Here is a 25,909-nt window from a genome sequence, read left to right as displayed (position 1 = left end):
CTCTCAAATAAAATCAAATCTTTTTTTTTTTTTAAAAAGCAAAACAATAATTATTGTGTCTTTATAAGTAAAATATATGACACGGTATGAGAGGAATTGAAATTTTATCGTTACAAGACCTCCACACTGTATGTGAAGTGGTGTAATATTCTTTGAAGGCAAACAGATTATTTAAGCAATATGTAATAAACTAGAGAAGCCTCTAAATTTTTTTTGAAAGGTAGGAATAATTGTGGAGGTAAAAGAGAACAACAAAACATGCTCTGGAAGGAAGATAGAAAAAAGGGTAAAAAGGAAAGAACAAATGAAACACATTGACTATCATAATGACCTATTTTATTCCAAACATATCAGCAATCACCTTAAATAAAAATGCTCTAAATCAGTTAAGATATAAGGATTGTCAGATTTATTGTCAGGATAAGAAAATAAGACCTAGCTATATCTAACCTATAAGAGAAAAGATATTCTTCTGGATAGTCTTCAGTGAATTCTTATATCAAATTTCCTTTTGTGCTTCCATAGTAGCACTGTACTTCACTTTTTGTAATATTCAGCATGTTGCAGATTACATAGAGACTATGTCCTACTCTATATCAGGAATAGTGTTTGCTTCTTTCTTTTTTTTTTTTTTTTTAAGAAAAAATCTCTTTTTTTCCCCAAAGATTTTATTTATTTATTTGACAGAGATCACAAGTAGGCAGAGAGGCAGGCAGAGAAAGAGGAGGAAGCAGGCTCCCGGCTGAGCAGAGAGCCCAACGCCGGGCTCAATGCAGGGCTCCATGCAGGGCTCCATGCAGGGCTCCATGCAGGGCTCCATGCAGGGCTCCATGCAGGGCTGGATCCCAGGACTCTGGGATCATGACCTGAGCTGAAGGCAGAGGCTTTAAGCCACTGAGCCACCCAGGCGCCCCTGCTTCTTTCTTAAAATAAACCCACGGCCTATCACAGAGATGAGCAAATGTCTTCTTATAAGCTCTCAGTATCTTTAAACAAATGATAATTTTGCAGAAAATTCATATGCAAAATTAATAATTTAAGAAGAATTTTCTAAGAATAAGTCCCAGGACCCACCAGAAAATACTAAAGATGTATTTATCCCTTGATTAAATTCTTTTACAAAAATAATTATTTAGGAGCACCTGGGTGGCTCAGTTCGTTAAGTGATTGCCTTCAGTTCAGGTCATGACTCCAGGGTCCTGGGATGGAACCCTGCATCGGGCTCCCTGCTCACCAGAGAGCCTGCTTCTCTCTCTCCCTCTGCCTGCCACCCTGCTTATTTCTGCTCTCTCTGTCAAATAAATAAAGAAAATCTTTAAAAAAAAATTATTTAAACATAACATAGGATGAACTACAATTTTTCATTTAATGGACAAATAAATGAAAGAAAAATAATCACTATATATAAAACCTGAGAAAATATAATCATTATTTCAATTTTATGCAAGAAAGATAATACTGGCATATCTCTGGAAGTTAATGGGGGAGAATGCACATAATAATATTCAAAATTATGTTAATGATTTTTCATAATATTTGTTAGCAAGTATGATTTCAAATAATAATTTGTTAGCAAATTTGAAGCAAATATGATTTCAAATAATAAGTAGAAAGAATATGTTAATGGATTTTCAGTTACTTTGGTTGATGAACTCTAAATTACATATAAAAATGGAATTAGATCAAGAACAATTACTCAAGAACAGATTTGATATTTGGCAGATACAAAATTTATGTAATAGAATTTCATTATCCCCCAAAATAGTTTATTATTCTATTTTTTTATTTTACATACTTAATTTTTAAATCATTTTCTCAGTATCATAATCCTAACATATTTCAATTTATTAAATCTTTGTTTAATATAAATTAATATAAATCATAGCTGTTTTATATGGCATGAGATCTAATTTTAAACACCATGATTTTACATTAAAGTCTTTATTATCAAAGAAAATTCACATGCAACTTTGAAGTGTATGCCATATAAAATCATATAATGTCCCAAAATCAGTAACAAAAAATACAAATGACAGAATAATGGGTTAACTAAATCATCATTTAAAAACACACTAATGAAGGCAAAAATATAATTACCCCTGATAAACCTATAAAGTAAAGGTAAACATATTAAAGAGAAAAACTGTTGATGCCATGCAGAATGGATAGAAAACTTGTGTACACATTTTATCTATAAACCTAAGGCAATTAAGTGCATTGGTTTCTGCACAAGAAAAATACACCTGTAGTAACAATAGTACCCATATATAATGTGCAAATTACATTAAAAAAACACCAAAACTCTAAAGCAAAAATGTATTTCCACCAGTGATGTATAGGACAAAAATCTAATCACAATAATTATGTGCCATATCCTAGATTTATTTCATTACATGTTTAGCTATAGCAGATTTAATGGCTATTTTTACTAGAACATGAAAGCAGAACAATTTGTCATTCTTTCTTAGACATACTCTGCATGGATATCAGTCATGTATAATACAAAGTATACAAATTAATATTTACATGTATCAAAAATATGTATCCTTTCATTTCAGAGCAATGTGCTCTCTTTAAAATGCCAATGTTTACTTCATTATATTAATGTTCAAGCCAGGGAATGCCTCCAAATATGCACATACCATCATCCCATTTTCTTAATCAACATTGATTGCAAAATTCTTGCTAATTGACTCAATTGTGTTATGCCTGTCTTGACTCATCCAAATCAAATAGGGTTCATTAAAATTCAAGTTTCCTGTAATAACATCAGATTATACATTAATATGATCCATTTGTTTAGAGACAAACTGCATTGAATTGCAATATTTTGTATACCCACATATGAAAATTTAGTCAATGGGCATAGACTCTTTTAGTGTAGAACAAGAGATTAGAAACGGCATTTTTGCTTTATTCAGAGTTCTAGTTAATCAAGGGATAATGTGAAATGGGAAAATGCATGTGATCAACAATGAAGAGTTGAAATGACATATTTAATTATCTTAGTAGTTATAAGGAAAAGAAAAATCTTTTTTATCAAAAAAGTAATTGATTTTTATTTTGATTAATGTGATTGATTTTTATTTTGAAATTATGCAACAAATGGTAGATTGTTGACTTTTCAAATTGCTCTATTTTTAATTTTGGTTATCAAAAATACATTAGCATTTTTAATCATCCACATCCTAAATATGCTTTTAAAAAGATTTTGTTTTGGGGAGCCTGGGTGGCTCAGTGGGTTAAAGCCTCTGCCTTCAGCTCAGGTCATGTTCTCAGGGTCCTGGGATCGAGTTCCGCATCAAGCTCTCTGCTCAGTGGCGAGCCTGCTTCCTCCTCTCTCCCTCTCTGCCTGCCTCTCTGCCTAGTTGTGATCTGTCTCTGTCAAATAAATAAATAAAATCTTAAAAAAAAAAAAAAAAAGATTTTGTTTTGGAACAGCTGGGTGGCTCACTTAGTTAAGCATCTGCCTTCAGTTTGGGTCATGATCTCAGGGTCCTGGGATCATCTGCCTTCAGCTTAGGTCATAATCTCAGAGTCTAGGATCTAGCTCTGTGTTGGGCTCCCTGCTCTGTGGGAGTCTGCTTCTCCCTCTGCCCCTATGCCCTGCTCATGTTCTTTCTTTGTCAAATAAAATCTTAAAAATAAAAAGGTTTGGTTAATTTTTGAAATTATGATGTAGTAAAATGGACTTCTTTTTTCTTTTGTTATCTAATTCTTTGAATTTTAATACATAATTTCGTGCAATCAGCAACCTTATTCTTTTCCCCTAACCCAGTGCTTATCACTTTATTTTTATTTATTTATTTATTTATTTTTATTGACATATGATGTATTATTTGTTTCAGATGTGCATGTCTGTGAATCATCAGTCTTACACAATTCACCATAGCACACAGAAATTCATTTAACAATTTTTTTAGAGCACTCTACAAACTATTTTTAGCTTTCCTTTATCTGAGAATATTTTGCCATTATCCTGAAGAATATTTTTACTCAATACAGAATTCTGGCTTGACAGCTCTTTTCTTTTCCAACTAAAAAAAATAAATAAATAAAAATAAAATAAATTTCCTTGCATCTTTCTTCTCACCCCCATGGTTTGAGATGAGAAATCTGCAGTCATTCAAGTTATTGTTCCCCTATAGATAATGAACCATTTTCTCTGGCTGCTTTCTAGAATTTTATTTGTTTTTAGTTTTCAATAGTATTGATCATTATATTTCTGGACACACATTTCTTTGTGTTTATTCTGTTTGGGATTCATTCAGCTTTGTGTAGATTTACTTTAATCTGTAGGTTTACATCTTTCATCAAATATAAGATTTTCAATCCATCATTTCTTCAAATACATTTTTAGTATCATATCCTTTTTTAAAAAAGATTTTATTTATGTATGTGACACAGAGATAGAAATAGAGAGAGATAGTGAGAGAGAGGGCACAAGCAGGGAGAGTGGCAGGCAGAGGGAAGGAGAATCAGGCTCCTTGCTGAGCAAGGAGCACAATGATGTGATGATGCAGGGCTCAATCCCAGGACCCTGGGACCATGACCTGAGCCAAAGGCAGATGCTTAACTGACTGAATCACCCAGGTACCCCTAGCATCATACCCTTTATCCTTTTCTTATGGAACTCTAAATTTATAACCTTTTTTTGTTGTCCCACAGGTTCCTGAAGCTTTATTCATCATTTTCTTTCATTTTTCCCCCCTCTCTCACCCAGAATGTTCAGATGGAATAAATGCTATTGATCTATATTGAAGTTCACCAACTTCTCTCATCTCCATGCTGGTACTGAGTTTGGTCAGTGAGTTTTTCATTTCCCAAGTTACCATTTGGTTGTTCTCTATACCATATATATTCTCTATATTTTACATTTTAACATTTGTTTCAAAAGTGTTTGATTATAGTTTTTATTACCATAGCTTCCAACATCTCTGTCATCTTTTGAATTAGTTTTCTAAGCTAGTTAACATTATTATGTTTCCTTGTACACGGTGTAATTTTGGATTAATTTTGAAGAATTTTTATTTCTGAGCAATTTTTGGAATAATATTGAGTAAATTTGGACAATCTTGGAGATTTTGAATTTAATGACTGGAGACATTGGGTCTTGTTTAAATTCTAGGAAGAATGTGAAATTTATGTTTTAGTATGAAATTAACCTGATTATATTCAAGCTGCGAGGACTAACCTGCATTCTCTATACTGTGGTTCCAAAATCCGTCCATTTTTCAAATTTTTTTTGTAGTGCTATACAGTCCTGTGTCATGTATGTCACACAGGCATTATTGAAGAACTTGGGCAAATGTCTGTATTTCAGTTCTTAAAGCCTTTTACATGTTAATTAGGATTAGATCCTTACATGCAGAAGCCACAGGTGAGCCTATAAATAATCCACTATTTTATAGGGTTGATTTTCCAATCTTTCTAAAATCTCTCAGCATTTGTCTGTTCCTTTGTGTTCCCCTCCCCATTGCCTTATTAAAGAGAGAAAGCAACCACTTTTGCTGTTGAACCATCCAGGACCAACAGGTGAGAGGATATAGAAATAGAGAGAGTAGATAGTTGGGCTTTGGCCCCCCCATAGCTCAGACAGATGGAGAAAATTTCCCATTGTTAGACTGTTGGCTCCTACAGGTTTCTAGCCTTGCACCTGTGGTTACTACAGCTACCACCACTTCTGCAGGGTTATTTAGAGTCTAGAGTGTGAGAGAAAGATAGAAAAGAGGAAAAAAAATGTTATTTCCTCTCTCTATATTTCCTCTTTATAATTCACTTTTCACTTTTCCAGATAGAACTGAACAGCTTTTCCTGAACTGTTTCACTTGTTGTTGCCATTTCTGTCCCACAGAGCCCACTTTGAGGTTCTCAAAAATGGTAAACTCATCACCGGTGTAGAGGCACTTTGATTTATGGTGTTGTATTTCAATAAGCCTATTGCTGTTTACGTTTCAGAGTTCTCAAACAGCTGGGCCATGCATTCTGTCAAGATTTCATAGTTGTGTTGTCTTGTGGGGAAGAAAGGGGTACACTTACTTCATCTTACCCAAAACTGGAAACTCCTCAGTAATATATTTTTCATATATTGCTTTTCAAATAACAAATGTATCATTTTTATAACTGGAAACCTGGGCACAAAAAGCTTTAGTTTTTTAAAAACCAGATAAATCTATATATTATAGTGTATTGCTGGAGGCTCTGATATATGCAAAATTGGCAAGTGTTTTAGGTAACTTTATAGGATTTTGTTTTTTTACATTAAATCTTGGCAGAAAATGCAGCATTGATTTTTTTCCATATGTTACTACATTAAAACATTTTTATTGTATTTTCACTGACATTTGTGTAATATAAATAGATAGTGAGATACACTTTTATTCCAATGTTTAAGATAAGGATTTTAAAGGTTTATACCTACAGAAAATAACTTTCTAAACTACAAATTTCTCTAAATAACAAATATCTAAAAGAACAGAACCACATACATTTATATAAATAAACTTTGTTGTATTTTCAGGCCATGTCAATTTGCCCATTATCACATGAGGTAAATAGTAACCAATTTCTCCTATTCCTTTTTCAAAATATTAATTTGTAATCTTACCATAAGTAATTCAATATTACTTAGCTTGAAATATTGAAATTGAGCTAAAAGTATGACTTCAAAATGTAATAATCTAAACTAAATTCTATTCACTGTAGTCACAAAGCATATAACTCTAGTCTCTATTGGTGCTCAATGTGAACCAAAGTATTCCATCTTGATATATACGAACTTCATCAGATGATGGTTTGCTATTTGATATCCATCAAATATTCAGTGATAAAACACGTTTGTTTTTCTATGAATATAATTTATAACATTTTTGCAGATAGTGCAATTGTCAGTTCTTTTAGAGATTCTAAGTATTCATAAATGCCATTATGCAAGAATATAAAAATCCTAAGATAAAAAAAAATTAGTATTTTAAAATGACAATGAGAATTGCATCTTTTATATTTTCAGGCTGTACATAAGTTTCAAAATTATTCCAAAAAGATTTCAAGTCTATCCTGAACTTAATTGGTGCTATTTTTTAGCTAAGAAAAAATCATAACCTAGGAACTAAAGGACCTTTTATAACTGATATTGAGTCTGTACTGCTTCATCATTTTGGCAAGGAATGGTGTTTCATCATTTAGACAATCAGGTACTTACATTGCCACTATCATATAATTTAAATTGGCATTGTTTAGAATGATGAAAAGGTGGAAAAAGTACCAATCAGAAACTGAATTTTAATGTAGCGGAAAAGATGCATCCATGTGTTACTGGATTAATGGAAGTGGTTGCTGCCCTGGGACCAATCAGAGTGCAAATAGCCAGGAGTGGTTATACTGCCACAAAAGACTATAATCTGACTTTGTGGGCCTGTGTTCCTGGACCTTTTTTACTGATAGTGGGCTCGGGATCAATAGTTCTCACCTCTTTCCAAGGGGGACATCTATTGTATAATATCCATTGTGACCATTGTGTGTTAACAAATTGTCTACCTGTGTCCCTGCCTTCGTCAGGCACAGGTCCCATGATAGTGTTTATAACTATGCAACCTCCATATATGTTACTACCTGTGGAAGTAGAAGGACCTTGGTATGCTAATTATGGGTATCAATTAGCGTTAGAATTACAGGCACAGGTGAAAAGAGTTAAGCGCTTCATAGGGTTACTTATTGCTGGAATAACTGTATTGATTTCTCTAATTGCTACAACCACTGTCTCTACCATGGCTCTTTTGCAATCTGTACAAACTGCCACACATGTGAATTCTCTAGCCCAAAATATCTCTCATGCTTTGGCTACTCAGGAGCATATAGACCAAAACCTTTTAAGCCGGTTGGAAGGATCGGAAGAAGCAGTAGAATTTTTGGGGGGGCAATTATCGGTGTTAAGAACTCAAATGTCTTTAGTATGTCATGGAGGATTTCAACATATTTGTGTCACTCCCTTGAAAGCCTTGAACTTTTCTTGGGATGCTGTTAAACATCATTTGCAGGGAATATGGTTTCATAGTAATGTAAGTCTAGATCTTGCAGAGTTGCAAAAGGAAATTGCTAATTAGGACATTCACAACTAGATGTACAAAATCCTGCTACTATAGTATCTCAGATTTTAGATGGGTTGCACGGGTTTAATCCTGGATATATAATGAAATATTCCTTTTGGATTTTTATCATTATATTCATTGTCTTGGCTATATTGATTGTAAGATGGGGAGTTTCCTTGTTTCGTACAGGACAACAACGACTGCATGCTCAGGTACAAATTCATATGCTTGATTTATTTAAAAAAGAAGGGGGAGATGTTGGAGGCCATGATAAGGCTTGAGACGAGGACCAAACCAGGCCCTGACTTGTGTCTCCCTTTAAGTCCAAATACCTTAATAAAGGGTTACAGACAGGAAAGGTTGAGTAGCACTGAGAAAGGGTCTGTGCTATGTGTCGTGTGCTCACCTACGTGACTTCCCACACACTCTCCCTACAGAAGGGAACAATGTGGTCAGGGTCATGAATTCTTAGTTGGTCCTTGTTCCTGTACCTCCCATAACCCACTCCCTGGTTGATTGTCTTGCTAATGGCTTTAGCTGAGACTACCTGGCATCACGAGGTTTGCTTGTAGTTAATGTAAACTTGTTATAGAAACTTGCGGTCATCTGACTAGGTACTGATGTATTACTCCTATTGTGGTCTGCCTTATAAATGATTGTAAGATGTGGAATAAAACCGGCACTGTTGGACATCATCCTCAGTGTCCCTCCTGCCCCCGTCTCTTTGTCTCTTAATTTCTTTTCATCATCCTCTTACCCTCACGTTTCCTGGTCGATTTGTCGTGCCGGCTGCGACAAGTAAGAACATGTATGAATCTGAAAATAAAACATGAATGGGTTCAATTTTTCAAATGAAACCCCTCTTCCACTCTATTACGTAAAAGGAGTTTAGTTTTATGCAAAATTTGTAACTAGGACTTTTTACATTTATAGTTGCCAATAACAATAGAAAGTAGGGATGAAAGTATATATAGTAAATTTTATACTTCTTGTTCTGAGAAATGAACTCAAACTAATAGCCAAAAAGGTAGTATTTTGAAGGAATATTCTTGGCATACCTAAGAAGGCCCTGAGATACTGGCATTTGAAGAGCTCCCCTCAAATGGATAAATCTCTATCTGGCCACAAAACCACGCATTCTTCCATTTGATATGTCCCATCCATGGTTTCAGAGCTTCTTATTAGTAAAATAACAGCAATATTGTTGGATATATCTCAGGGATTATGGGAGTACAGGAAGTAGATGACATTTAACATTAAACCTGGGATCGCTTAAGAAGAAGAGATATTTGCTGTGCCCACAAAGAATTAACATTTCAGAAACAGTTTATTGGAACAATATTTTCAAAGTAGAATGCGATGTGTACAAGAGTAAGAAAGTTCAAGATATATTTAGAACACATGGGTTTTTTTCTGTGTATAGACGTAATTACCTTGGGCAAATCCCTATGATTTGAATAGTTCAGTCCTATCCACATGTTTGTATTTACCTGCATAAGAAATTCAAATTGTTTTCCAAAATAGTAGTATGATTTTACATGTCAATCAGCAATGTCTGAATGTTGTAGTTATGCCAAACCCTAGCCAAAACTTAGCATTGTCTTTTTTTTTTTTTTTTTTTTTTTGGTCTTTCAAGGGAGTGTCAAGTGGTATTTCGTGGGATTTTAATTTGTACTTTCTGAAGCCTTTTTATGTTGAGTATCTTTTTACATAGTAATTGGTCATTCATTTATCTTCTGTTGTTTTTCTCAAAATTTCAAATTTTCAAAATTTCAAAAATTTTCCAATTTTTGAAATTTTTTCTTATCATTGACTGCTTTAGCTCACTTTATGTTTTTGATACAAGATCTTTGATATACATATATGTCAAAATGATTATATATTGATACAACCAATACAATATTTCACATTGATAAATATGTATCAAATCAAACACACAATATTTTCCTACATTTTGAGATTTAATTTTCATTTTCTTAAATACCTTGTTCAAAGAACAGATGCATTTTATTTTGATTAAGTTAAATTTCTACTACACATTTTACAGTGTTAATGTCATATCTAAGAAATTTTGCCTATTCAATGTCTCAAAATGTTCTGCTATATTTGTCTTGTATGTTTCATTCTAGAAATTTTATAGTTCTAATTTTTATGTCTCCAAACTGCATGGGTCTAACACTGAATCCGAAGGAGTGACCCAAGTCAGCAAGGTCAGGTCAGCAGTGTAGTAGGGAAAACTTGGGAGTGATGGTGAGCTATAGAGCAAAGAAAACTTCCAAGTGGGACAAAAGACTGGCTACTGAGCTCTAAAGTATAGAGTGATTAAAAATTCTAAAAGATGGGCTATAAATGCTTAAAGAGTTCTTGAGAGACTAACCAGTTGAACAGAAAGTCTTAATCTTCCTCAATATATTTGGAGCTAGTGGTGAAATAATTCTAAGGAACTTTTCTATACCCAGTTCTACCAAGGCTCCATCCAGCTCAACTATAATGTGACTAACTCAGTATTCTCTTCCAGCACACAGGTGGATGGAAGGAGTGGGTATACATTCTTCTGGCAGCAAATATTACTATCTTTAGTACCTTCTTTTCCCCATCCCCACACATTTGTAGAAATATAATTTTAAAAAAAATTAGTAGGCACACAAAAAAGCAAAACAAATAAATAACAAAAACATGTGGCCCAGAATCAAAAGAACATGCCAGTCAATAGACATAAATCTACAAAGGGATCAGCCCTTATAGAGGGCTTGGAAATAGCATATAAGTTCTCTAAAATAGCTTTGATAAGTGCTAAGATTTCTGGAGGAAAATAGAGACAAAATTTAAGAACATAAGGGAATTTCAGCAGAGAAATAAAAGCTACAGAAATTACTCAGTTTAAGCAGGAAAACTGAAAAAAAAAAAAAAAACCCACAATAACCAAAATCAATTCATCTATGGGCTTAACCAAAAGTTGAACACAATAGAATAGTGTATTGGAAGAGAGGTCAATATAAACAATCTAAGTCATAACACAAAGAGAAAAATAATCTTAGAAAAATACTTATAGCTTGAGAAACAATGCCAACAATTCTAACATGGATATAATTTTATTCTAAGAAGAAAAGGAGAGAAAGAATGAGACAGAAAATATTTGAAAGGCACAGTCCAAGATTTTTTTCAAAAGACATAAATTTAATGATGCAGAAAAGTCACTAAGCTCAGAGCATGGGTAAATAAAAGAAAAAAACTTCTTACATATAACATAGTCAGATTGCTGAAAAGAAAAATAAATAGTAAATGCTGAAGCTGCCAGACAATAAAAGACACATTCCATAAAGGCTAAAATCCATCAAAAGGCTAAGTACACTTCAAATAATAGTTATTTTTATAAACTCATCACAGAGTTTAGGACACAATGTTCTTTAAATAAACTAATGAGAGAGAGGGAGAGAGAACGAGAAGGTGCGGAGGCAAAGCCCCTTCAAATACTGGGAGCAGGGGAGCAATAAAAGTTACTCTAAACTTCGATTTACTGAAGATTGAGGCAGGCAACTTGATATCTCACCAACAAAATGCCTTGGTAGGCAAGAAAGTTAAGAGAAAACATTTCAAGATGATCTGGAAATTATGAAGTATATTACTACACAGAGAACTAAGGTAGGACTGCAAAATAAGAGAACTTCCCAAAGATTCAAACAATCAACAGAACAGATGAGCTATGATACAGGGGGAAAAACAAACAAACAAACAAACAAAAAACCTCTCCTACCGATAGAACCCATGAAAAAATCCCAAGTTTGCCCTGAAAACATTTATGGGCAGTGATAAACGAATCAAAATAGAGTTGTAATGAAGACCTGACCCAAATGAACCAAAGGTCAGACTGCCATGGTTTCCACTCTAATGGCCTAACAGCAAAAGGGACATGCCACTCTTGTATAAAAATATAGCCTCACTTCATCTTTCATCATTCTTTTATATAAAATACCTAGCATGGAATTATAGATTAAGGGACATGTGAAAGAGCAAGAAAATGAGAAATGCAGTCAAGAGATGAAAAATATCAATAGAAGAAGTCTCTGAAATGGTTAAGATTTTTGGACAAAAATCTTAACTGTTATAAAATGACCAGAGCAAAAGGCGGACAACGTGTTTTGGCAAATGAGATATTTTAGTAGACATAGGAAAACTACAAAAAAAGAAAAATGGAAAGTCTAGAAATAAAAAATATAACATCAGAAATAAGTAATTTAATAAGTGGGTTTAATAACAAGGAAAATTATCAGTGATAACTTTATAAGAAGTGCCACATTTCTGCCCCCTTTAAAGTTTTACTTGATATAGCAGAGCAGAATGGACTCTACTAAATCTTTATTTGATTTGAGAATTCTATAGAATAAAAACAGTTATGTAATACATTTTACAATTTTATGGATTATTGGGTTTTTGAAGATTGAATATGAATAATATGAATAAATGAATCCATATATGAGTAGAAGTGAAAGGGGTTCAAGACTTATCTGAATTCATCTTCATACTTCCAAAAAAGAAAAAATACAAATTAATTTCATCTTTGAGTGTTTTCATGAAATAGATACCATAAAATGGCCTGGTTCATAAAGTATAAGGAAATAAAACACACACACATACACATGTTTGAGGAACCTGAAAAAGCCATAGATTTGGGAAACATTTGACAGAGCAGTCTAATGAGCCAAGCTGGCAATTCAAAATAAATGGCTCTTCCTAAACCAACATGTTGAACAAACTACAAGGTGAAATGATGAGACAGCAAGATGGCAGGCTTACAAAGAAGCACTCTAGCCAAAACTAACAATAGCTTTATTTTCTTTTAAGATTTTATTTATTTATTTGACAGAGAGAGAAGGAGAGTGAGCATACACAAGCAGGGGAAACAGCAGAGGGAGAGGGAGAAGCAGGTTCTCCACTCAGCAGGGAGCCCAATGTTGGGCTCGATCCCAGAACCCTGGAATCATGACCTGAGGGGAAGGCAGATGCTTAACTAACTGAGCCACCCAGATGCTCCCCAAAATATGATTATGATCAAACCATATAGTATCAGTTGTTCACTGCTTTCAAAATTTCTTTTCTTTTGTTTCCCTTGCCTCAGGAGATATATCTAGAAAAAAGTTCCTACAGCCCATGTCAAAGAGGTTACTGCTTATGTTCTCCTCTAGGATTTTTATGGTTTCAAATGTCACATTTATGTCTTTAATTCATCTATTTTGAATTTATTTTTGTGTTTGAGGTAAGAAAGTGGTCTAGTTTCATTCTTTTGCATTTGCTATTCATCAAAATAAAGTTACTGCACAATGAAGGAAACAATCAACAAAACTAAAAGGCAACCTACTGAAAGAAGATATTTGCAAATGGCATATCTGATAAAAGGTTAATGTATATGTATATATGTATATATGTATATATATACATACACACAAGTATACACCATATATAGGTATATATATGTATATGTGTGTATATACATTGTATATGCACCATATATAAGTGTGTGTGTGTATATACATATATATACACACAAGGAAAAATATAAATATAATGGAATATTACTCAGCCATAAATAAATAAAATCTTGCCATTTTCAAAGAAATGAATGGAGCTGGAGAATATTATGCTACATGAAATAAGTCAGAGAAAGACAAATACCATATTATTTCACTCATATGTGGAATATGAGAAATAAAACAAATGAGCAAAGGGAAAAAACAAAGAGAGACAAACCAAGAAATAGACTCCTACCTATAGAGAATAAACTGATGGTCACCAGAGCCGAGGGAGTGGGGGATGGGTAAAACACATGATACAGATTACGGAGGGCACTTGTGATGAGCACCAGATATAGTACGGAATTGTTGAATCTCTGAATTATACACCTGAAACTAATATTACATTGTATCAACTAAGTGGAATTCTTAAAAAACACTTAAAAGTAAATAAATAAATAGATAAATAGAATGGGCCCTGAGCTAGAATAGTTTTGACCAAGTCTGTAGACATTAGGTTGATATCTAATTGTATTTCACGAGTCTTGCTTCTCCAATATAGCAGATAGTCTATAATAAAAATTACTTGCAATTGAAAATAGAATTTCCTTTTTAATTATGGTGATGTGTTATAGATTTTTTTATTTATTTCTTAAATCTTTATCCATTTGTTTTAGATAACTATTTTTTAAAATTGCAGATTATGTTTTTTCTATAATTTAGGTAACTGCCAAATATAAATAATTATATTAATACTAATACAAACAATTAAATTAATTACCAAAATGATATACTCAGGTCTTACATAGCCTAGGGAAAGATTTCTGAATGTGTAATCCCTTATGTACCATGTGAATCAAACAAAATTATTACACAAACATACAAGGTTGGTCTCTCCTAAAAAAATAGTAGATATTAATAATTAAAAAGAATAAAAATTCCCAAAACAAAAATATCTTATTCCCATTAATACATTCGTATATGTGTGTTTGTATATACTTACATGCTAATATATGTGAAAATTGTTTTAGTTACTATGAGGAATAAAGGTAGATAGGTCATGTTCCTATTTCATGAGTTTACACAATACTGGGAATGAAAAAAAATTGGAAACAAAGATATTAGATACTAAAATATATAAGTGAAAGTATCACATTAGAGGAATATCAAATCACTCAGAGTTGAATCATTACAGCAAGCTGCATGTAGAAAGTGACATTTAATTTGGGCTCTAACAGTAGACGACTATATCAACAGAAATATATAATCAGTATCAAAAAATAAATAGAAGTTGGAATTTAACAAATCTTATCTTTACTGTTTGAATAGTAGAGTTATGAAAAATAGAATCAGATAGTTGTGTTCTAAATTGTGGCTTTGAGTAAAAAAAAAATCTGTACATCTTCCAGTAACCAATTAGCAGCTATGGATAAAGAGGATGACTTCACAAAGAGTGATTAGGACCATTTAAGATGCACATCTGCACAAATGAGAGAATCAAATATAGAGCTAAATGGACATTCTAATGTAAGACAGAAAAAAATATGGTGGGGGAATTTATTCTAGTTAAAACCTCATGTTTAAGATGTGAAGTAAAGATTAAAAATATTTGATTGTCTAACGTGATTCAAGTAGTGGATATTTAAGCTTATTTAATTTTACCTATGTCAGGCAGAGTGTTCAGTTTTCACTATGCTGTATAAAATGTTGAAGGCTCCTACCCTGAGAAAGGAAATTACCTTATTAGATATATAACATTGAAGAAAGGTCTATACATTACACTTCCATTTTCAGAAATTACTAAAAATTCTGAGCAAAGTACATTTGTAAATTCTCCTTAAAAATATCAAAGGCCTGACATTACAATATAAAGCTGATGAACTACTAAAGACAAAAGAGTAAACTCTGATTGCTACCTTGGGTACCAGATGACTGAACCCACACATGTTCTGAAAGTGTGATGATCCAAACAAATTTGGTTTATTTAGGCTTTGTTGGATTTACACAGGGCTAGGAGAGAAATCAGGTCCAACAGTGTCTGAATAAGGTGGGGAAGTTAAGAGGAAATGCTACCACATTCACCTGGGGCACCAAAGTGCCACAACGCTGGCATTATTGTAAAACAACATCTTCCAGGGGATTTTAAAGAAGATTCTCTCGATTCTGAGCAGATCATGAGGGCAAAGAACAGGGATAAAGCATATTTGAGCCTCAGATCATATGGGGCTGCAAAAACCTAATGGTATGAATTTAATGATATGTAGCACCATAGTGTCCCAGGCAATGGTAAAGGCTAAGGGAAATATCCTCTAATTGGGAAATTTAAAAAAGAAAAAAGGAAGGAAGGGAGGAAGGAAGAAAGAAAGGAAGGAAGGAAGAAAAAAGAAGGAAAGAAAGAAAGAAAACTTTCATCCTAGGCCAAGATTTTCAACAATGATGAATAGTATGTGGATGATAAGCCCCATAAAAAAGAAGGTGCAAAAAAAAAAAAAAGAAAAGAAAAAAAAGCATACCATATGTGAGAACAAGCAGAATCAAAAGTCCACAATGAAAGAAATAATAAAATAAAGTGAAATATAAGCCCACAAAGGTTCCAGATTTAAAACTACAAGACACATATTATGAAAGAATTTTGATTATTAAAAAATAAAGATAAATTTTATGATGTTTTCAAGTACCAGAAACAATGAAATGTAAAAAAAAAAACCACACTTGAAAACAAAACACACTTGGCGTGGTTCAGTTGGTTAAACATCTGCCTTCAGCTCAGGTCACTATCTCAGGGTCCTGGGATAGAGCCCCACATCTGGCTCCTTGCTCAGTAGGGAGCCTGCTTCTCCATCTCCCTTTGCCTGAAGCTCCCCCTCATTGTGCTTGTCTGCTCTCTCGCTCTCTCTGTCAAATAAATAAATAAACTCTCTTTAAGAAATTTAAAAAACATACTTGAAAAAGCAACAAGTAAAATTTCTAAATGATAAATGATACAGAACAGGCACACTTCAGAGATATTGCTTGTTCAGTTCCAGATCACCACAATAAAGTAAATATTACAATAAAGAGAGCCCAATGAATTTTTTGTTTTCTAGCACATATAAAAATATGTTTACACCATGTAGTCTATTAAGTGTGCTATAGCACTATGTCTAAAAAATGTACATACTTTAAAAATTCTTTTAAAAATTCTATATTGCTAGAAAATGTTAACCATAGCTTGAGGTTTCAGCAAGTCATAATCACTGAGCGCAGATCACCGTAACAAATATAATAATAATGACAAGGTTTGAAATACTGTAAGAATTACCAAAATGTGACACAAAGACATGAGTGAGCAAATGTTGCTGGAAAAACAGTACCAATAGACTTGCTTTAATGCAGGGTAGACACAAACCTGCAATTTCTAAAAACATCTGCAGAATGCAGTTAAGCAAAGGGCAATAAAATGAGGTGTGCCTGGAAGGGGAGATGAACCATGAGAGACTGCGGACTTTGAGGAACTGAAGGTTTTGGAGGGGAGGGGAGTGGGAGGTTGGGTGAGCCTGGTGGTGAGTATTTATGGAGGGCATGTATTGCATGGAGCACTGGGTGTGGTACATAAACAATGAATTCTGGAACACTGAAAAGAAATTAAAAAAAAAATTTTTTTTTAAATGAGGTGTGTCTGTACTTGAAAGCAGGAACTGAACTCGAAGTTTCCAGAGATGATTACTCAGAGCTGTGTCTTTTTGATATTGTCCTTAATTTGATATCCATTATAGAATTAAATTGTGCCAGAATATGTATTGAGCTTGACATCATTATTTATAATTAGGGACTATAGTGCTTGTGTTTGGAAATTAAGCAAATCTATTTTATGTGTGAAAAATAATAATATATCCTGGTATTTTTAGGTTTAACATTTATGTGTCAGTGAGTGAATCTGACCATTGCAAAGGGCCTAAGAATCTTTCTCATGCTCAGATTATAATGAATAGTAAATATATTAATTTCTCCCCCAATTTAAAAGCATTTTTTTCACCCTTCAATGAAAATACTTACTCATTAATTTTTGCATATATTGGTCACATGTTTACCAACTTCACTATAACCATATATTCCAAGTCATAACTGAGTGTTAGCTGACATTCTAGATAGCATCCAATAACTACTTTATATGAAGTATATGGATATCCCATCTTCCTGGTTTTTGATCAGTTGCCTTAGGAATTGCTCTTTCTTGTTTGAGCACATTTACTGATTTAACAAAACCATTGATTTTGAGTTGTTTCATATTAAGCTCATGATCTGATAGTTGGTCAGATCCAAGACTATTTACAAAAACCTCCCATGTATCTACCATGATGAGTAAGTTAAAGAAATCACCAACACACCTATACAGTGGAAAGCAGATAGTTTCTTTGAAAATCATTCTGCAGCCACTACAACAGTGTTTCAAATCATTATATTAATACCTGAATTACTTATGGAATCTTGTTGGGATCTTTTAGGGGCTAAACCACAAAAGTGCATTTTCCTAAGAAACTATAATCCATTTTTAAATAATCTGTAAGAAAATTACAAATGCATTTTTCTATATTTTGTTTTGTTTTTCGGTTGGTTTGTTTGTTTGTTTGTTTTAGAGAGATAGTGGAAGGGGGTGAGTGGGAAGGAAGAGAGAATCTTGGGCTCCATGTGTGAACTGGAGCCCCGTGCAGGGTTCAATCTTACAACCCTGAGATCATGACCAAGGCTGAAATCAAGAGTTGGATACTTAACCGACTGAGCCACCCAGGCCCACCATCCCTCCTATATATATGTAGTATTAGCTCTTTGTGTCAATTTTAATTTCCTCATTTGTCAAACACAAGTCTATACAGAATGTATTTACTGAAGTCTGTACTAACATGAGTGGTCTAATTCATTAGTTCTATGTCATATACCTCCTTAAGCTTGAAATCTGTACCATTAAACAGCATTCTTTTGCAAGAGATATTTTTTTTCTCTAAAGCTTCTTTCTAATCCTAATTTCCAATCTTTTCTCTCTCAGTTTGTAAATTTTTTTGCAAAATGAATTTTTTTACACAGTTTTTTTTAAGTTTTCCCTTTTCTTTTTCCCCTTCTTTCCCCTTCACTTACAACTTAAGACATTCTTTTTTAATAGGTTTTCATTATTTCCTCTGTGTTCACCTCACCAGTTCCAATCGTTCTATATAATACCTTACACACTCCATGGCAAAAATTATACATATAGATGAACACTAAAATTGTGTGAAAACAGATGAATTCTCTGGTCTTCTCCCAATACATATTTGTGAGAAATATGTGTTTTATTTTTCTGACATTTGTTTAGATGACAACCTGACTTTTCTACGCAAAAGTTAAATAAGCCAAATAAAGATCAAGATACAATATTTACATTCCATTTTCTGTTACCTCAATATAATTAACAAAATACATAGGATCTGTGAATATTACCTTTTTATATTGTTTTCAAACAGAAAAATGATACATTCCCCACACTTTGCTTTATATTTCTTACACCATTTCTGCTTTTTTGTCGTTTCCAGGACTCATCTTTGAATGTACTGAAATAAGGCCCACTACAGCTTCAAGATAACAGGGTTTCAACAATTTGAAACTTACTGCTACTTTACATGATATTCTGGTAAGTTGCCTTGTTCATTCTTTTTATAGATCTTAGAAAAATAACAACTGTGTGTTGAGTTTGAACATATAATTATTATCCTTTTGAAGTTGCTAAATCTATTAGGTCCAAATAAATACTCTTTGAGGTCAATGTCACCAACTTTGGCATAAATTCAAAATGTTTCATATTTGGACATATTTTAAACTTAAACATCTTTTCTTTTTAAAAAAATTTTTAAACGCCCTTTCTTATTACAAGTATCATTTGGATAAATATAATATTTTTAAGAAAATTGACAAAAGATTATTTTTATCTAATTTAAATACATAAATGTCAGCGAGCAATGCAAACATGGGGTCCCTTAAATAAATTAAAATTGATGAGTTTTTTTTCAAGATACAAAGAAAATGGATATGGAAGATGAACTATGGATATTGCATATCTAAGTAACCAATCATATGATAGACTAGGGTGTTCATTTTTTTATTTGATTTGATTTTTAAAGATTTTATTTATTTATTTGAGAGAAAGAGAGCATGAATATGAACGAGGGAGGGGAAGGGTAGAGGGAGAGGGAGAAGCAGGCTCCTTGCTGAAGAGGGAGCCCAAGCAGGGCTTAATCCCAGGACCCTGAGATCATGACTGGAGCTGAAGGCAGACACTTAACCAACCGAGCCATCCAGGCACCCCTTCAATTGCTTTTATGTACAAAAGGTAGAATGTGGGTGATCCTAGGAAACAAATTCAAATACCAGGCACTCAAAGATATTCTTTTTATTTTTTCCACAAACAGTCTCCAAATCATATTCAATCCCAATGACATTGGGATGCTATCATAACTGTTAGACCAGTTTAACACCACTTTCATTTGTAATATCCTCTTTTTTCAATTTATTATAAATATTGAAAACTACCAATCAATTATTCGTTTTTTAAATAAAATTCAACAGAACAAGAAAGTTCTAAAGTTCAATTTTTTGATGCAATGAGGATCTAGGATTTGAGAGTTGATGCTGAATTGTTCAAACAGGTTACCTGCAGGTTAAATTTTATTTATTATTCACATACTACATTTGCATCATATATTACATAACATAAAAAAGGGAAGACAAAAAAATTGTGAATTAACCTGTTGTGATGTGGAAAATTTAGGATATTGGGGACTTCATTTTTAGTGGAGAAAGATGCAAAACTCAGATTGGTCTTCTCTAGAGAGTTACTCTTATAAAATTCCCACCAATTCAAAAGCACTTGGACTCTGAACTTCATTTGCTATGCATCATAAATAAAACTTATGAAAACATGATAAATGTAAGTTTCAATCTAAACTCCTAAGTCCTTAAAAAATAGTTTCATTATCAGTCTGTGATATTCAAATAACGCAACATTATAAGAGTTTAAAATGAGTACATCATTATAGATGGTCCCTGACTTACGAGGGTTCAACATACAATTTTTTGACTTTACAAAGTGCAGAAACAATATGCATTCAGGAGAAACTGTCCTTTGAGTTTGAATTTTTATCTTTTTCCAGGCCACTGATTTGATATGCTACCTTCTAGCGTTCCTGGGCAGTTAACCTTATGATCACCAGAGTAAACAATACACTGACAACCATTTTGCTCCCCTACAACCATCCCCTGAATTCATCCTACTGAATACAGTAGAGTATTCAATACATTATATGATATATTCAACACTTTAATGCAAAACGGACTTTCTGTTAGAGGATTTTGTCCAAATGTATTTCATGTAAGTGTTCTTAGTATTTTTAAGGTAAGTGAGACTAAGCTATGATGTTTGGTAGTTTAGGTATATTAAAAGTATTTTCTATTTAGGATGTATTCAACTTATAATGGGTTTGTTGGGACACAACCCCATCATAAGTCAAGGAAGTCTGTACTTTCAAAGGGCAATTTAATTCACTTGAAATGGCACTTCTGAAATACTAATGAAAATAATAAAATATTATTTCTATATTATTAGATATAATTACTTAGAATAAATTATAATTATCTAAAAAGTAAATACTCTCAGTGAATACATGTTTTCTTGAGTATTATTTATTAGATTAAAAGTGAAATGAGGATAGTGTACACATGCCCAGAAGTGCCAGGTTACAAGATGAGAATGGAAAAGATAGGATAAGACAGTTTCCAGGTCTGTCCTATTCAAGAAAATTAGATTTTGCCCATGTTGTACTGAAAAAACTCCAGCTTCCACGGAATATAACTCTGAAGTAGAGGCGTTAAAAGAATTTTAAAGATACATGTTTTTCCTAGATAAGAAGCACTATAAGGTACATTAGAATAAAACAAATTACTATTTCTCAAGCAAAAAAATAATCTTATTTTTTGGACATGATGAAGCAATTTTATAGCATTTTCCTAGAGAAATTTGTACTACAGACACTAAAATTCTTCCTGACAGTCACAACCAATTAAAAAAATACTTGTTAAACAAAGAAATGATAATTATGTGACATGATAGGTGTGCTCACTATTGCTATAAGGGCAATCACATAATATATAAATGCAGCAAATCAGCAGATTGTACAACTAAAATTTATGCATATAACATTTATGCAATGTTATATGTCAAATATATTTCAACAACAATATAAAGGTAATAAAAAGTACCTGTTGAATAAATGAAATAAACCACAAAAATGTCATCTTGTTTTATTTATCATTTTCTACCTAAGGAAACATTCTCGTGCCATGTTTCACAAAGCAGCCAAGGCTGGTCATTGGTGAGGCCAAGTCCTAATTTGATCCCTTCATCTTTCATGTTCCTCTAATATTTTTGCCCATTATACTTGAAATAACAGATTTGTTACCCTATCATTATTTTTATTGGCCATTGTTTATCACACCTATAGTGGCCCTGGTAGTTAAAAATATTTTAATAACATTGAATACATTGTAAAAATATCCAATTTGCATATATACTAAATCTTTTGAGAGTAGACAGACAGAAATCTGTCTCTCTTCTATGGATGTTTATGCTTGGGAAAAATCTTATTTCTGTGATCTTGCAGTCAGGAGTATGATCCAGTCTTGTTTCATCAGCACTTATCAATTTTTTATTAGAATGGGACTTAAAACTAAGATAAACCATGATGTCTTAGCTGGGGATTTAAATGTTGAAATATATCTTTTCTTCCTTAAGAAAGATCTCACCATGATTTATTATTATGCAGGATGGAACATTCTAAAAATGGGTCATTCCATTGTCAGCATGTTTCATATTAGCTGACAGTAGAGAAAAAAAAAATTGGAATTTAGCCATGTTCATTTTAACTAATGGGTCATATTTGAACAAGTTTTTGACATACAAAGAGAAATAATCTAATTCCCAAGTCAAGTCACTGTGCATTTTACATCTTGTTTAGCTAATGAAATTATCTGACTCTGGAATATATCTTCTTGATTTTTACGCGCAAATAATGGTATTAAAAATTTTTTCTGTGTCACAGCACACTGCCTAGACACTAACACTGAGAATAAGCAGGGAGGATATTGAAAAAATTTAATGACCTATATTTAATAACTAGAGACTCTATGGGGCATTCCCTTATTAAATATTTACCATCTGCTAGAAAATCAGATGGCTAAATTGTTCTTTGATAATATAGTTCACAATAATGTATTAGTTTTGCTTTGGCATAAACAAAAATTTTTTTAAAAAGGAAAGGAACAGAAAAACCATCAAATAAGTAGTTTTTACATCAAGATTTTAAGCATTAAATTTTAATTTTTTAAAAAAGCTAAATTTGTTATGCTCTGTTACCAGGATTTATTTTCTTCAAAAACCTACAAATTTTTGGAATAAAGATAATTGAGAGCCCATTGCCAATAGTTCTAAAAATCGGGTGCATTGGAATCAAATAAGGATTTTGCTAAATCCCGAATATGTAGTGTTATAAATTTGCCAAGAATATAGTAGACATGATTCATAAGCTTTAAATAGGTTACTACTCACTTTGCTTGCCTAGAAAGAATTCTTTTTTGTATGAATTTTTGGGTAATAAAATATATACTATGCAATATTATGTCCAAGTAATCTTGAATTGTCTACTCAGTGCTGAACTTACATGGGCCTATGCAAAGCACCTACAAATACAATGAAATTCAGCTGGGTCAGCAGCATTTGTAATTTGTCACTGGCATGGATCAATATAAACCTAGGGGGACACAAAAAACACATTTATTTATAGACCTAAAATACTTCCTCAGCATTGTACACACAAAAAAGTGAAAAATAAATGGTACATGAAAAATCATGATTAATTTGCAGTCTTAGAAGTAATTTACCTTATGAATTGCTTCTTTTTTTTTACACTTTTATTGTCCTTACTCTTGTACTGGTAATTATAGTGAAGTTTTGCAAATCTATAAAAGTTGGTGTTGTGCATTAACTAATCCTACATATTTAAAATTTAAGTACAAATAAAAACAAAGTAAAACTGGTCTCAAAAGTTTATTTAAAATTAAAAGTTTATTTAAAATTTCATTGGGGTTATAGCCTTTTCAATTTTATTCTGGTCATTTTTTCTCTTTTGCTATTGCATTATTATAATATTACTATTTTACCTATCTTTTGGTAGGACTTAAATGTTGTGCTATTAAAAAAACGAGACAGAGCCAAAACAAGAGTTGGAGTAAATCATATGTATCTTTTTCTAGGACCACACAGAGGAGGAATAAGCTATTCCTTACCAGGTGTGGCTTAAAGACAAACCTTGCCAGAAGTTATTTTCTTTTCCAGGACAATATTTTGCCTAAAATTCCCAGGATTTTCCTAAGTGACTTTAAGTTAAGGTAAAAATATGCTGTTAACTTTGGACAGAAAACTTTTTATTAAACTTGCTGACTATTTCTTGGTGAGATGTAGAACTAGAAGTACACAGTTCACTAATTTTGTGAGAGGAAGAGGGGCTAACACGTCTGGCAGAGGAGGAGGCTATGATATGTGTTAAGTGTTCAGCATTATGGGTATCCCATTAGATTTGTGGATTCCTTATATTATGGACTGAATGTTTGTGTACTCCTGAACTTGAAGCCCTAATCCCCAGTGTGGCTATAATTGGAAAAGAGACCTTCAAGGTGGTAATTAAGGTTAAAAGAGGTCATATCAGTGGGACCCTGATCCAACAGGTTTAGTGTCTTTATTAAAAAAAAAAAATATTTCGAAGAAGGCTGTCTCTGCAAGCATGCAAGGACCATGTGAGGAAACATAAAAAAGGTGGTCATCCACAGGCTGGTGAAACTCCTCACCAGAAACTAGATCTTGGGGCACAGGCTCACCAAAACCCCGAAACCTAAGCTCACAAGTGTAGAGTGTGTCCCTCTCCCCGCACTTTGCCTCTATATTACTAAAGGCCTATTTACCACAGTTCCTCTTACTCAGTACATCATGTCTACTTTTCAGCAAGAATATATCAGGGCATGCTAAAAAGCAAGAACACAGTTTGAAGAGACTGAAGAAGTAGAAAAACCACCAGAATTGAATATCATAGGGATGTTGGAATTATCAGATCAAGAACTAAAAAAAAAAAAAAAAAAAAAAAAACTATGAATAATATGTTAAGGGCTTTAATTGAAAAAGTATACAACATGCAAGAATAGAGAGATAATGCAAGCAGAGAGATAGAAATCCCAAGAAAATATTTTAAAAATGCTAGATATCAAAAACACTGAAATAGAATTAAATCATGTTTTTTTTTTCCCCTAAGATTTTATTTATTTATTTGAGAAAGAGAGAGAGAGCAGGAGACAGAGCACCAGCAGGGGAAAGAGGAAGAAGCAGGCTCCCCACTAAAAAGGGAGCAGGACCACTGCTATCATGAGTATAACCACGATGACGTAAGGCTCAATCTCAGGACCCTGAGATCATGACCTGAGCCAAAGGCAGACACTTAACCAGTGGAGCCACCGAGGCACCCCTGAAGAATGTCTTTGATGCCTCATTAGTAACCTGGATGTGCTTGAAGAAAGAAAACTTGAATTTGAGAATGTAACAATAGAAATTTTCAAAATTGGACAGAAAAAAAAAAAACAACCTGAAAATACAGAACAGAATATTCAAGAACTATGAGACAACAACAGAAGTGTCTGTTGTTAGCTTTAAAAATTGTATAATGTCTTAATATAAATAAAAACATAAAAGTAAACAATGGCTACAGAAAAAAAAAGTGTAGCATATATGTAGTGGGGATATCAAAAGGAGGAAAGAGAGAAAGGAACAGAAGCAATATTTAAAACAGTCATGACAGAATTCCTCCAAATTAATGTTAGACACCAAATCATAGATCCAGAAAACTCAGAGAATACTAAGCCAGATTAAATACTCACATGTGTACCTACACACAAACACATACACATACACAATCACACACACAAACACACAATTGTACCTAAACATGTCATATTTGCACTTCATACAATTAAAGGTAAAGAAAAAATCTTTTGCACTGATGAGCAAAGGTCGGAATTATATTTGACTCTCTTTAGAAACCATGCAAACAAGAAATAGAATGAAGATTTTAAAATACTGAGAGAGGAAAACAAAAACAAAAACAAAAAAGCCCTACCGCCTAGAATTCTGAATACCTGTAAATTTATCCTTCATAAGTGAAGAAAAAATGAATACTTTCTCAGAAAATAGAAATTGAAGGAATTTCTTACCAG

The sequence above is a fragment of the Enhydra lutris genome, unplaced genomic scaffold (genome assembly GCF_002288905.1).
Source record: "Enhydra lutris kenyoni isolate GAN:26980312 unplaced genomic scaffold, ASM228890v2 scaffoldscaffold1, whole genome shotgun sequence".
Classification (NCBI taxonomy): domain Eukaryota; kingdom Metazoa; phylum Chordata; class Mammalia; order Carnivora; family Mustelidae; genus Enhydra; species Enhydra lutris.
The sequence above is the reverse complement of the archived record's forward strand: the minus strand, read 5'-3'. Positions refer to the sequence as shown.